This window comes from Bos indicus x Bos taurus, chromosome 19 (assembly GCF_003369695.1).
Source record: "Bos indicus x Bos taurus breed Angus x Brahman F1 hybrid chromosome 19, Bos_hybrid_MaternalHap_v2.0, whole genome shotgun sequence".
Taxonomy (NCBI): Eukaryota; Metazoa; Chordata; class Mammalia; order Artiodactyla; family Bovidae; genus Bos; species Bos indicus x Bos taurus.
The window spans coordinates 38777525-38793336 of record NC_040094.1 but is presented as its reverse complement, the minus strand read 5'-3'; positions in this window follow the sequence as shown (position 1 = coordinate 38793336).

The window sequence follows — 15812 nt, the reverse complement described above, 5'->3', positions numbered from 1 at the left end:
GGACCGGAGCGAATCAGAACGTCTGATTCTGGAGCTCCAGGGGCGTTAGTCGGTCCGAGCGAAGGGAGCCTTGGGCCTTAGGCACTCTGTAGAGGGTAAACATCCACTACCCGGAGCAGGAAACACCGAGCGGAGAGGGCTAGATTGAAACCCAAGTCGAGATCTCAGGTTTCCTGTGTAACCTCGGACAGCCGACGTGACCTGAGACTTAGCTTCTTTAGCAGTAAAATGGGTATCACAAGCCTGTGACGAACCGCTCAGGCTTATTGAATCATGATACCTCAGAGGGTGGGAGGGGGGGCCGTAGGGGGGGCCCTGACCCCGCCACTGAACTGGCCAATAAGAAAGAGCCGCCCAGGGCTCAGGGGTTTTGACTTCTCAAAACAACACCTTGACTGTTCTCAGGTGGAGAATCAGAGTAGTGACTGGATTCAGGTAATTGTGGTTTCCTAAAGTTTCCACCTGTCTGAGCTTAGAGTCCTGCCTGGAAAGGATTGGCAGCCAGTAAAGAATCGGACACGACTGAGAGACTAAGCACAGCACAGAGCTGTTTTTGCCTGGGTTAATTCAGATTGGTGAAAGATTGAACAAAGGATTGATTTTAAGTCTTGAATCATAGCGATTTTGAGAAACTCCCTTAACAGATTGAACCGAGGAGGGATATACATCCCTCTTCCTTCTTGAAAATTTTCCAGATGCTTGACTTGATGCCACTGAAATGTAGCTGCTCCTGTGAAAAAAAAGATCGTTTAGTCCCAAGGAGTATGATTTATGTAAGACTTGGATCATTACTTTCTTTTCCAGCAATTGAGGGGAGACATGTAAGAAGGAGAAGGCCTCCTAAGAAAACCTGTGGTCAAAACAACTAAGGGAAAAGACAAAATCCACATCTGTGATGTGAAGCATGCTGTAGTTAGTCCAGGAGCTAAATTTTAGCAGGTTCACTGGGAACTTTGTACCCAGGACTTCGTGCCATGCTGTGATAGAATACTAGAGAAACAGCAGGTGAATGGACTTTTAAAAAAAAAATCTTCAGGAGAGTTTTTACTTTTAAGTTGGAAGTATTTGGGCTACAGCCGATGCAGAAAGAAATCCAATTTGAACTTCCCTGATATAAATAAACCAGAGTTTTCCAAACACCAGTGGTCACAATCTGGCAACCCCCTCCACCCATCCAGGAAGATCTCCAGTCAGGCAGGCACCACCCAGCCATTTGGAATGTCCATTTTCTTGGACATTCCAAAAAATTGTGTAAACAAGTCTCATTAGAGACTTCCATCCTTTGAATCCCTAATCACCCCCACTCTTATTAAACTGATGTCTAAACCTTAATGCCTAGCTATTTGGGGTAGTTACTCACTCCTGAATGCTCTGGTGTACATAAAAACTTTGTTACCTTTCAGACCTAAATGGGTAGAGGAAAAGTTTTCCTGCCAACCCAGGACACCACCCCTTTACCTGCTGATCTGCTCAAGCAGGAGGCTAGAGGCAAAGGCATAGCATAACCTGAAGCAGACACTAAAATCCTGCTACTTGGTGCTTAAATTCACACTGGAGGGCCCAAGGTGCACCCTTCCACAAGCCTCTCTGCCATCCTGTTCTCTCCCCTCTTCCCACCAGGTGGCCCTAGGCCATCTTGCCCTTCCCCCTCTCCAGGGCCTTGGGGATCCAGGTGACCATCATCAACTGGCCACCCAACAGATGCTTCCCTAAGACCAACTGTCCCAGCTCTGTTCCCCTCCCCCATTCCGCCTCTTTCTTTCCCCAGTGTCCTACCAATCTGCTCTGGCAAGCTCACGCTTTGGTCTCTGGTCCCTCTGGAGTAATATTGTGATGGAAATGAGAGAGAGGATGCAGGAGGGAGCTACAAAGATTTACAGCTTCCAGAGGGCTTCCATTAAAATCCCTGACAACGGGTTATTTATGAGAGGGTTGGCCGCAGTGGGAGCTAATAGGCCAGAGCCTGGCACTGCTGTCCTTTCAGGGGTAATGACAGGAACAAACACAGGGTGAACAGTAGAGCTGCCCCCACTGGAGAGCAAAGCAGGGTTCAACCCCCTCAGGCATCCCCTCCAGGGCCAGAGAGTGACAGCCAAGAAATCTGAGCATCAGCGATTTGTAGCAGACAAACCAGAAGCAGGAAAACCCACATGACAAACACTGGGGTTTCCTGAGCCTAGGTGTGAAGGTTAAAGCAGTGTGTTAGAGGGTCCTTGCAGTCCTCCAAAAATGTAAACTATGTCCCCTCCTCTGAACTCCAACTAAGAAGCAAGAGTGTGTGAAAAAATATAGGTCTGAAGCTGTTTGTTTGCACTGTCTTTTTGTTCCTAAGGCACCCACCTGACTAAATAAATAAAAGACAATAACAGAACCCTCAGAAGTTTATTTACAGTTGACACACACTCTGTTTCCCAGTTTGAGACACTTCCTTTAAGTAATTAATGTAAAAAGATAGAGTGTCCTGCTTTTGGTCCCCTGACCCAAGATCCAGCCTAGAAGCCCCTTCTGCTTGTGCCAATCAAAAGAAAGTACTGGTATATGTACCATGTACATCCCTATGTACCAGGGATGAAGTAGGAAATAGAAATGATGTAATGTATTAGGAAATATTATAGAGGTATGTCCAATCACAGAAGTCTTATTAAATCAGAAGAGATCTCTTGTTTGCAGATGTGGAAAAGAGGGGCCCAGAAGAATATGATGCCTTGGCCAAGGCCTTACAGGGTTTCATAGAGAACTGCTCCTTCCTTCACACACTTCTTAGTACTGTTATTGGTGAAATAGTAACCGAAATTGCTGTCCAGCACCTCTTCTGATGTCTTCCGTTTTGGTATGTATCTGATGGGGCTCAGAGAGGCCCAGGGAATAGGGCTGCTTGCCCAGGAGCAATGGAGCTTCCAGCTTCTGTTTTTATTTTGTCTTTTCTCATCTTCCCTCTGCCTTCTGGGGGAAACAGCTTTCCCTGAAAGGAGCTATTATTCATGATTGTTTTTACGGCACCCTTTTTTTTTTTTTTTTTTTTTTGGTGCAGATGCTTTTAGAAACAAATTCCATAGAAAGTGGCCCTGACTGCAGAGGAAATAACAGGCACATTACTTGAACACTTTATGTGTGCAGGGCAGCTTGCTGGGTGCCTTGGAGACACCAGATGCACGCACTTGTAAGTGCACTAAAGTGAGGTGAAGTTGCTCAGTCGTGTCCAACTTCATGGACTGTAGCCTGCCAGGCTCCTCCGTCCATGGAATTTTCCAGGCAAGGATACTGGAGTGGGTTGCCATTTCCTTCAGGGGATGTTCCCAACCCAGGGATCAAACCCGGGTCTCCCACACTGAAGGCACTACATGTAGCGAAAGGATCCTGTATAGTCAGAGTTACCTTTTTATTTTCCTTCAAATTGTTTGGAATACTCATTTCCCACTAATTCTTCTTTTATAGACTCCATACTATGTACCCATGTATGTGTGTGAAATGAGTATATAGTATGGAGTCCTCTCACCTACACATTGATATCATTTTATATGGTAAAAATAGTAATGAGGGACTTCCCTGGTGGTCCAGTGGTTAAGAATCCACCTTGCAATGCAGGGGACGGACACAAGTTCCATCCCTGGTCAAGGAAGTAAGATCTACATACCACAGAGCAACTAAGCCTCTGTGCCACAACTAGAGAACCCACGTGCTGCAGCTCCTGAAGCTCACGTGCTCTGGAGCCCTTGTGACACAGTTACTGAGCCTGCTCACCACAGCTAGAGTCCATACACCGCAACGAAAGAGTCCGCATGAGGCCACGAAGATCCAGGATGCAGCAGCTAAGATCTGACAAAGCCAAATAGACAAATAAAAAAACACTTATTTATTTATTTAAAAAAATAGTAATGATAGTCAAATTCAAGAATTTCAGGAGGAGTTAAGCAAATGCAGAATCTTTGCTTTTCAAAAGTTGTTTTGGGAATTCCCTGGTAGTCCAGTGGTTAGGACACCATGCTTCCGCTGCAGGGGTGCTGGGTTCAATCCTTAATTGAGGAACTAAGATCCTGTATGCTACACAGCATGGTCGAATAATAACAATAATAAATAAAGGTTGAATAACTTAAATATTCAATGGTTAGAGAATAGGGAAGAAAGCTGTAGTAGAATCACTTATGTAACAACAACCAAAAAAACTCCCAATCGTTATGAAGTTTTACAGCAGTATACAAAAGTTTTTTTCCTGATAATAGTAAGTGAAAAAAAATGTATAAAGACTATGACTACAATTATGTCAAATATATATTTGTATGCGTTAAAAGTTTAAAATATTAAGAAAATGTTCACCAGAAAAGGTAAAACCATGATTCACACAGGTATAAAAGTGCATTTGAAAAAATAAAATAAAATAAAAGTGCATTTGAACTCATGTTAAAGGTTTTATTTAGCTCATTCAGTGAAGATAGATGGTTCAGCTAGTTCAGAAAAAGCAGCACGATCTGTCTGATTAAAAAGAACTGCCAGTGCAAATAATCAATAGCCAAACTATGACAGGAATAAAAAAGAGTTATATTTGAGCCAACCAAGACACAGATAACTCTGAGAAAATTCTCAGATAACTTTGACGAACTTCTCTGGAAAAACACAGTTTTATATCTTTTCAGATCAAAAGAACATCAAACAAATCATGGATACATTCCTTCAAGGTTAAAAAAAAAAAACAAAAACGAATATCAGCATGCACACAGCAAATCAGTATGACCTTGGTACCTGGGAAGGGAATCTTCTCATCAAAGGAGTACCAGCATTGGTGTTCCAGGGACTTTACTTTTAACACGTGCTGTGCTTAGTCGCTCAGTCGTATCTGACTCTTTGCGACCTCATGGACTGTAGCCCACCAGGCTCCTCTAGGGAAAGAATAATAATACATACTATGACAATAAATCAGATAATTGTCTATGAAGCAAAGTGGAAAAATTGACTATTCCTGGGGGGAGCCAACTAGATAGATCTTTTAAAAAGTCAGTTTTTCTTGCATCTTATAACCATTTAGCCTTTGTGGGAAAGACTGCTGAGAACCTAGGAGTTTCTAAATTCTGGAGGGATCAGATGAAAAGTGCTTTAATTCTGCTTCAATTCAGTTCAGTTCAGTCGCTCAGTCATGTCAGTCACTCAGTCATATCCAACTCTCTGTGACCCTGTGGACTGCAGCACACCAGGCTTCCCTGTCCATCACCAACTCCCGGAGCTTGCTCAAACTCATGTCCATCAAGTCGGTGATGCCATCCAACCATCTCATCCTCTGTTGTCCCCTTCTCCTCCTGCCTTCAACCTTTCCCAGAATCAGGGTCTTTACCAATGAGTTCTTTGCATCAGGTGGCCAAAGTATTGGAGTTTCAGCTTCAGCATCAGTTCTTCCAATGAATATTCAGGACTGATTTCCTTTAGGATTGACTGGTTTGATCTTGCAATCCAAGGGACTCTCAAGAGTCTTCTCCAACATCACAGTTAAAAAGCACCAATTCTTCAGTGCTAAGCCTGCTTTATGGTTTAGCTCTCACATCCATACATGAATTCTGCTTATAAAGGTATAATTTACCAAATTGCTATAAGCCATAATTAGTTTAAGGAGAAAAGTTCCCTTATATCTGGAAAACAAAGATTAGAAGTCAGCAGTATTTCAGACAAAAAGTCACAAAAATCATAATCATATTTACCAGTTAGTCAAATCCCATGTAGCTGATTTTTTTCCTTCTTGAGTTTAGTTTTTCCTTTAGTTTTGTTGAACTTGTCTGGTGATTGAGGATGATAGTGACAGTAATGATTTTAAGAAGTTTATGAGGTCTTTTTTAAGACTCCTATGTTGGAAATTCTCTGGCAGTCCAGTGGTTAGGGCTCTCTGCTTCCACTACAAGGGGCACAGATTAGATCCCTGGTCAGGGAACTGAGATCTTGCAAGCTGTGCAACACAGTCAAAAATAAATAAATAGAATAAAAAAGAAGACAAGTATGATTTTCCCAGTGAAGTAGGTGCCTTGATCACCGGAAAAAGCATACTCCACATGGAAAATACATTTTCTAACAGTTTCTTTGTCACTATGAGAACGTCAGGCTTGCAGCAAGGGAAGAGTTTAACCCATCAAGCAAAAAATGTGGCTTGCCAGGGAACCGGGAAAATCCGAGCAGCTGTATTGGGTTTCCCATAGCCTCAATTGTTTAATTCATAGCTATTGTTTACCCATCTTAATTTCTCTGATTTGGGAGCAGACCGTAGTCATGTTCCAAGGACATCAGGACGGCAAAAGTTCAACAATGAAGGGTTCATTTTTACGAAGGTAGAATGGACTTTATCTATAGTGCCATAACCATTACAGATTCTGTTGTCTTCGCCTTTGTGTGAAAGTCATTTCCCTAATACTTGGGTTCAGTCCCTTTAGTGCAAGCCTTAGTTTTGATGACAAATGGCATTTGCAAAAGCCTTTAACTGTCAAATCTGAATGAGCTCCTTGCTGGGTAGAGTATTCTTGGTTGTAGTTTCTTCCCTTTCATCACTTTAAATGTATCATGCCATTCCCTTCTGGTTTATAGAATTTCTGCTGAGAAATTTCTGCTGATAAACTCATGGGAGTTCCCTTGTATGTTATTTGTAATTTTTCCCTTGTTGCTTTTAATATTTTATCTTTGTCTTTGATTTTTGTCAGTTTGATTACTATGTGCCTCAGTGTGGTCCTCCTTGGGTTTATCCTGCAGGAGACTCTCTGTACTTCCTGAACTTGGTTGACTACTTCCTTTCCTATGTTAGAGAAGTCTTCAGCTATTATCTCTTCAAATATTTTCTCAGGTCTTGTCTCTCTCTCTTCTTCTAGGATCCCTGTAAGGCAAATGTTGGCGTGTCCCAGAGGTCTCTTAGGTTGCTTCATTTTTTTTCGTTCTTTTTTCTATATTCTGTCTGGCAGCAGTGATTTCCACCATTCTCTCTTCCGGGTTACCTTTCCAATCTTCTGCCTTATTCTGCCATTGATTCCTTCTAGTGTATTGTTCATCTCCATATATTTGTTTTTCAGTTCTTCTGCCGCCGCTGCTGCTGCTGAGTCGCTTCAGTCATGTCCGACTCTGTGCGACCCCATAGACAGCAGCCCACCAGGCTTCTCCAGGTAAGAACACTGGAGTGGGTTGCCATTTCCTTCTCCAATGCATGAAAGTGAAAAGTGAAAGTGAAGGTCTTTGGCAAACATTTCTTGCATCTTCTCCAGTGGAAGTGAGAAATAGATTTAAGGGCCTAGATCTGATAGATAGAGTGCCTGATGAACTATGGAATGAGGTTCGTGACATTGTACAGGAGACAGGGATCAAGACCATCCCCATGGAAAAGAAATGCAAAAAAGCAAAATGGCTGTCTGGGGAGGCCTTACAAATAGCTGTGAAAAGAAGAGAAGCGAAAAGCAAAGGAGAAAAGGAAAGATATAAACATCTGAATGCAGAGTTCTGAAGAACAGCAAGAAGAGATAAGAAAGCCTTCTTCAGCGATCAATGCAAAGAAATAGAGGAAAACAACAGAATGGGAAAGACTAGGGATCTCTTCAAGAAAATCAGAGATACTAAAGGAACATTTCATGCGAAGATGGGCTCAATAAAGGACAGAAATGGTATGGACCTAACAGAAGCAGAAGATATTAAGAAGAGATGGCAAGAATACACAGAAGAACTGTACAAAAAAGATCTTCACGATCCAGATAATCACGATGGTGTGATCACTGACCTAGAAACAGATATCCTGGAATGTGAAGTCAAGTGGGCCTTAGAAAGCATCACTACGAACAAAGCCAGTGGAGGTGATAGAATTCCAGTTGAGCTATTCCAAATCCTGAAAGATGATGCTGTGAAAGTGCTGCACTCAATATGCCAGCAAATTTGGAAAACTCAGCAGTGGCCACAGGACTGGAAAAGGTCAGTTTTCATTCCAATGCCAAAGAAAGGCAATGCCAAAGAATGCTCAAACTACCGCACAATTGCACTCATCTCACACGCTAGTAAAGTAATGCTCAAAATTCTCCAAGCCAGGCTTCAGCAACATGTGAACTGTGAACTTCCTGATGTTCAAGCTGGTTTTAGAAAAGGCAGAGGAACCAGAGATCAAATTGCCAACATCCGCTGGATCATGGAAAAAGCAAGAGTTCCAGAAAAACATCTATTTCTGCTTTATTGACTATGCCAAAGCCTTTGACTGTGTGGATCACAATAAACTGTGGAAAATTCTGAAAGAGATGGGAATACCAGACCACCTGACCTGCCTCTTGAGAAATTTGTATGCAGGTCAGGAAGCAACAGTTAGAACTGGACATGGAACAACAGACTGGTTCCAAATAGGAAAAGGAGTACATCAAGGCTGTATACTGTCACCCTGCTTATTTAACTTCTATGCAGAGTACATCATGAGAAACGCTGGACTGGAAGAAACACAAGCTGGAATCAAGATTGCCGGGAGAAATATCAATAACCTCAGATATGCAGATGACACCACCCTTATGGCAGAAAGTGAAGAGGAACTCAAAAGCCTCTTGATGAAAGTGAAAGTGGAGAGTGAAAAAGTTGGCTTAAAGCTCAACATTCAGAAAACGAAGATCATGGCATCCGGTCCCATCACTTCATGGGAAATAGATGGGGAAACAGTGGAGACAGTGTCAGACTTTATTTTTTTGGGGCTCCAAAATCACTGCAGATGGTGACTGCAGCCATGAAATTAAAAGACACTTACTCCTTGGAAGGAAAGTTATGACCAACCTAGATAGCATATTCAAAAGCAGAGACATTACTTTGCCAACAAAGGTTCGTCTAGTCAAGGCTATGGTTTTTCCTGTGGTCATGTATGGATGTGAGAGTTGGACTGTGAAGAAGGCTGAGTGCCGAAGAATTGATGCTTTTGAACTGTGGTGTTGGAGAAGACTCTTGAGAGTCCCTTGGACTGCAAGGAGATCCAACCAGTCCATTCTGAAGGAGATCAGCCCTGGGATTTCTTTGGAAAGAATGATGCTAAAGCTGAAACTCCAGTACTTTGGCCACCTCATGTGAAGAGTTGACTCCTTGGAAAAGACTCTGATGCTGGGAGGGATTGGGGGCAGGAGGAGAAGGGGATGACAGAGGATGAGATGGCTGGATGGCATCACTGACTTGATGGACGTGAGTCTGAGTGAACTCCAGGAGTTGGTGATGGACAGGGAGGCCTGGCGTGCTGCGATTCATGGGGTCGCAAAGAGTCGAACACGACTGAGCGACTGATCTGATCATTATTCTGAATTCTTTTTCTGGAAGGTTGCCTGTTTCCACTTCATTTAGTTGTTTTTCGGATTTTATCTTGTCCCTTCATCTGGGACCTAACCTTCTGCTTTTTCATTCTGATTAACTTTCTGTGTTGTGGTTTTTGTTCTAGTTGCTGCGGGATTGTGGTTCGTCTTGCTTCTTTTGTCTGCCCTCTGATGGAGAAGGCTAAGAGGCTTGTGTAAGCTTCCTGATGGGAGGGACTGGTGGAGGGAAAAACTGGGTCTTGCTCTTATCTGCTGATGGGTGGGGTTGTGCTCCCTCACTGTTAATTGTTTTGCCTTAGGTGACCCAGCCCTGGGGTCTAACAGGCTCTGTGGTAGAGTTAATGGAGACCTCTAAGAGGACTTAGACCAAGGGGCACCTTCCAGGACTACTGCTGCAGTGCCCCCATCCCCATGGAGAGTCACTGCCGACCCACACGTCCACAGAAGACCCTCCAACACCAGCAATGTCTAGTTCAGTCTCCTGTGGGGTCACTGCGCATTTCCCCTGGGTCTTGATGAGCTCAAGATTTTGTCTGTGCCTTCCAAAAGTGAAGTATGCTTCCCTTAGTCCTGTGGAAGTCCTGTAGTTAAATTCTGCTGTCCTTCAAAGTCAGATTCCCTGGGGATTCCCAGTCCCTTTGCTGGATTCCCAGGCTGGAAAGCCTGATGTAGGGGTCAGAACCTTCATAACAGCGGGAGAACTTCTTTGGTATTATTGTTATCCAGTTTGTGGGTCACCCACCTGGCAGGTATATGGGATTTGATTTTATCATGATTTTGCCCCTCCTACCATCCTGTTGAGGCTTCTGCTTTGTCTTTGGATTGGGGGTATATTTTTTGGTAGGTCCCAGCATCTTCCTGACAATGGTTGTTCAACAGCTAATTGTGATTTTGGTGCTCTGGCACCAAAATAGAAGGCACATATCCTTCTACTCTGTCACCTTGGAGATTAGTTTTTTGTTACATTTAGAAACATTTGATTTGTAGGTGCTTATGCTGAAATCAAGTAAATACAGCTCTTTTATAAATTATATAATATCATCTGGAGATAGAAACATATCATATTTATAATACACACAGATATACACATACATCCAGATAGACACACAGAAAGATCTCATAGTGTTCTTCCTTGAGTTTAAAAGGCTTCCCTCTCCCACCTTCTTTTTTCAATTTTTAGTCAGTTCAGTTCAGTTCAGTCGCTCAGTCGTGTCCGACTCTTTGCGACCCCATGAATTGCAGCACGCCAGGCCTCCCTGTCCATCACCAACTCCTGGAGTTCACTCAGACTCACGTCCATCAAGTCAGTGATGCCATCCAGCCATCTCATCCTCTGTCGTCCCCTTCTCCTCCTGCCCCCAATCCCTCCCAGCATCAGAGTCTTTTCCAATGAGTCAGCTCTTCGCATAAGGTGGCCAAAGTATTGGAGTTTCAGCTTTAGCATCATTCTTTCCAAAGAAATCCCAGGGCTGATCTCCTTCAGAATGGACTGGTTGGATCTCCTTGCAGTCCAAGGGACTCTCAAGAGTCTTCTCCAACACCACAGTTCAAAAGCATCAATTCTTCGGCACTCAGCCTTCTTCACAGTCCAACTCTCACATCCATACATGACCACAGGAAAAACCATAGCCTTGACTAGACGAATCTTTGTTGGCAAAGTAATGTCTCTGCTTTTGAATATGCTATCTAGGTTGGTCATAACTTTCCTTCCAAGGAGTAAGTGTCTTTTAATTTCATGGCTGCAATCACCATCTGCAGTGATTTTGGAGCCCCAAAAAAATAAAAAAATAAAGTCTGACACTATTTCCCCATCTATTTCCCATGAAGTGATGGGACCAGATGCCATGATCTTTGTTTTCTGAATGTTGAGCTTTAAGCCAACTTTTTCACTCTCCACTTTCACTTTCATCAAGAGGCTTTTGAGTTCCTCTTCACTTTCTGCCATAAGGGTGGTGTCATCTGCATATCTGAGGTTATTGATATTTCTCCCGGCAATCTTGATTCCAGCTTGTGTTTCTTCCAGTCCAGCGTTTCCCATGATGTACTCTGCATAGAAGTTAAATAAGCAGGGTGACAATATACAGCCTTGACGTACTCCTTTTCCTATTTGGAACCAGTCTGTTTTTCCATGTCCAGTTCTAACTGTTGCTTCCTGACCTGCATACAGATTTCTCAAGAGGCAGGTCAGGTGGTCTGGTATTCCCATCTCTTTCAGAATTTTCCACAGTTTATTGTGATCCACACAGTCAAAGGCTTTGGCATAGTCAATAAAGCAGAAATAGATGTTTTTCTGGAACTCTCTTGCTTTTTCCATGATCCAGCAGATGTTGGCAATTTATCTCTGGTTCCTCTGCCTTTTCTAAAACCAGCTTGAACATCACGAAGTTCACGGTTCATGTATTGCTGAAGCTTGGCTTGGAGAATTTCAATTTTAAAATTTTCAATTTTAGGTTCTATTAATTGAGCCAATGGGGCTCTCCTGGTGGCTCAGATGTTAAAGAATCTGCCTTCAATACAGGAGACCCAGGTTTGATCTCTGGGTTGGGAAGATGCCCTGGAGAAGGGAATGTCTACCCACTCCAGTATTCTTGCCTGGAGAATTCTGTGGACAGAGGAGCCTGACAGGCTACAGTCTATAACAGCCCATGGGGTCGCAAAGAGTCGGACACGACTGAACGACTCACACACATATTTAAGTACTTGCAAGTACTGGCTCCACATCAATTGTACATGAAGCCAACAGTTCAGTGGGTGGCTGTCTGTCCATGAGTTGATAAGCTTTAGAAGCATAGTTTTTCATTTTTAAAAAAAGTTTAATTTTACTATAACATATACATCTTTCCGATTTTAAGCCACACTTTAAAAAAAAAAAAAAATCAGCCAACCTAGTTCATTCCAAAGTTTCTTCTAGGTCTTTCCTGCCTAGAAATTTCCCCTTAGTCCCTGCCTAGGAATTTCCCCCTATGTCTTCTGTCTAGGAATTCTCCCTAGGTTCCTTTCACGTAGGAAATGAACTGTTACCTGCTTAAGACTACAGATTTTAAGATAACAGCTCAAATAAAAGTTATGGACTATCATTTAATAAAAGGATATCCAGATATCAGGGAAAACTCACCAAAACATCTAAAGAGTGCTGTGAGGCAGAGGTGGGGGGGGGATGAGGGTCCTCAAGGGGCTTGGTACTAAGCACCAGCCCAAAGTAGGATACAGGTGACCTCAGGCCAGCTTTTCTGATATCCTGCCAACTACCCCAAGAATCATCAGTGTAAATAATTAATAACCAAACTGTAATAGGAATAGAGAAGAGTTATAGTTTAGCCAAATTGAAGACTATAACCCAGGACACAGCCACTCAGATAACTCTGAAGAACTGCTCTAGAGAAGCATGGTTTTCCATACAGTTTTATATCTTGTCAGAACAAAGAATATCAAACAAATCATCAGGGATACATTCCTTCAACTTAAAAAAAAAAAAAAAAAAGCAGATCAGCACATACACAGCAAGTTGGTATGGTCTTGACACCTGGGAAGGGAGTCTTATCATCAAAGGAGTTCAAGCATTGGTGTCCTAGGAAGGGAGGCATTTAATTCTTATGGACACTTTAAACTTCTGGTCACTATACCATTTTCTTTGATGGCAAAACAGATATATAATATATGTTTGATAGGCCACAGAGCATAAAATCCAAGTTAAATCACCTAGAAGCCAGAATGACCTCCCCATACTTCAATATGTGAAAATGTCTTCCATTAGAATATTGAAAGGAGTTGCAAGCAGAGGCAAAACTGATTTTTTTTTCCACAAGAAAAGGAGGGAAAACAATCAAACCTCTATCACACAAGTCAAACTTACCTGTTCCCAAATTACTTACAATTTACAGAATTGTGAAATAATTCCTATTGAATCAATTTGAGTTAGCTAGTTAAAGGAAGAGTGTGCAACAGACACATTTTTCTCTACAGATGGCAGTCTTGAAAACATGAGTGGAATTAAAGAAATTCTTTTTTTACTTAATGTACTTTATAAACACAAATATATGCCTCCCAAATTTTTAACAGGACATTCCAAAGCACCCTTAAATATTAACATCCCCCGAAGTTCTAAGTAGGTGATTGGTTTGCCAGCACATTTTAGAAACACCTGATTAATGTAAGGCATGCCTGGTTCTGGTTTCTCTTGAAGTTTATGAAACACTGTACTTGACATACTTTTTAGTTGCCTTCTTGCCATTGATTACTCCTTCTCTTTCTCAAACCTGGACATACAAGCTATTTCCACATTGTAAGTCACTATCTGTAGAGTCTCTAGATGGTTACAGAGATAGCAAGCTTCAGGGATAAAATTCCTCTCACCTTTCCTTTCCATGGAGTTGACAGTCCAAAGGCCAGAGGAGTCACTGGTTTCTGGGTAGGACTGGGCAGGACTAGAGCTGAGGGTGAAGGTGAAAGCTGCAGGAGCTAGTTGGGCACCTTCTCTGAGGTTGCCCCTGCTTCTACTTTCCAAAGTCCACAGCCCTGTCACCCAGCTCCAGCAGATCTGCACTAGCTGGGACAGTGGTCACATAAACCTAGTTAAATTTACATTAAATAAAAACCCAGTTCCCAGTTGTAATAGCCATATTTCAAGTGTTCTATGTGGTGTACATGTGGTGAGTGGCTCCTGGACCCAATAGTGCAGATAGAGGACATTTCCATCATTACAGAGAATTCTGGTAATGGCACCACCGCCGTTGGCCAATGGCCACTCCCTCCCTCCATCTCAAATTCCCCTCCCATCCCTTTTTCTGCCTGCCACATTTGTTATTCACATAAATCAAGCATCTGACAAACACTCTCTCTTTGACCAAACTCTGCTTAGGCTCCTCTGAGCCCTTTTCTCAACTCGGCCTCATATTTGGGCTTCTGTGTCTATTCTTGCCAAGTCCAGTTTCAGCAAAAACCCTAAGTTGATTCAGAAAGAATCCTCCACCCTGATATCTAATCAGTTCCTAGCCTGACCTTGGCAAAAATCCTATTAAGTCAGTTGAGCAAGAAGCCTCATTACCCTTGGTATCAAGTCCTTTCAGTAGTGTTGCATCTACTCACCCCCTCACTCTGTTTAATGGCTATGAATTCCTATGTATCTTTATTGTATTTGGAGTTGAGCGCAATCTCTCTCCCCTGTTTAATGTTTCTATTGTAATAGCTCTGAATAAAGTCTTGTTAGCATTTTAACAGGCTATGGACATGAGTCTCAGTGAACTCTGGGAGTTGGTGATGGACAGGGAGGCCTGGCGTGCTGCGATTCATGGGGCCGCAAAGAGTCGGACATGACTGAGCGACTGATCTGATCTGAGAATAACTTTTTCTTTAATACTTCTTTGAAAGCTTCCTTCTTGGCCCTAGGAAAAAACAATTTTGTTTTAGCACCATAACAATTCTCCTAAAGCCAATATCATGGTATTAAACTCATTTATGTGTTTGTTTGTCTTCCCTTACAGATCACTGAACTCTCATGAAAAATACAGTAAGTATAGTGATTGAGTACACTGGAGTCAGAATGCTGGGTTCAAAGCCTTCTAATGGCACTAACTAGCTGTGTGACCTTGGGGCAAGTAACTTGATTCCTCTAAGCTTCAATTTTATCAACTATAAAATGGGGATAGTAAAAGTGCTTCTCTTATAAGGATTAAATGAGATAACCCACTGTGTCAGGCACAGAGTAACCTAATCTTCAGTCTTAGTTAGCCCCCATATCTAGCAGTTGAAAACAGAAGTGGAAGATATTCTTTGTAGGTCTAAATATAAATTCTCATTTCTTTAATATTCAGTTATAAAGGATTGTACTTGCAGCCTTCCCTTGACACTTATATTGGAAACACCAGACTGATCTTTTTCTTCTATGCTGTCAAATTTAGCTCCCCAAACTATCAACAAAACAACCAGTTGACAAGATATAACTGAGTTTATTCTTACCGCAGTAAGGAAGACTACCACCTCAACGGTAAGCTGTGTGTGTGTAGGAGGTGTCAACTCTTAGTGCTTTCCAAAAGACTAGTAACATTAATGGAAATACATCCAGGATTCTGAGATCAGAAGACAGTAGACAGTTTTAGATAGAAGAGTATTATTTTGGTAACTCAGAAGGTAATTAGAACTTTCAACAGAAACCCCACTCCCGGGTTTACTCATTATTTCCCACCATTCTTTCATCTCAGTTGAGTGCCAGGAATCTTGTGAGAACGCAGAATTGGAAACACTCATTCTCCTGCCTGAAGCCTCAAGTGGCTACAGGGGCATAAGTTCCCTCGTTAAATGACATAGAAAAGTTACCTTTCAGATTTAGACAGATGCTGCACCTTGGAGAAGGGGCATTTCTGAATTTAATCTTCCATAGTCAGCATGTTTCGTGTTAAGAAATAATTATCCTGACATGATAAAAGAGGGACTTTATCCAGGACTATTGCAATGGGTACATTACACCAAAGGAGAGAGATTGAACTAGACTCCAAATACAGTAAGGATAAGTGAATGGAAAATTACTAAGAAAAGACATCAAGGTGA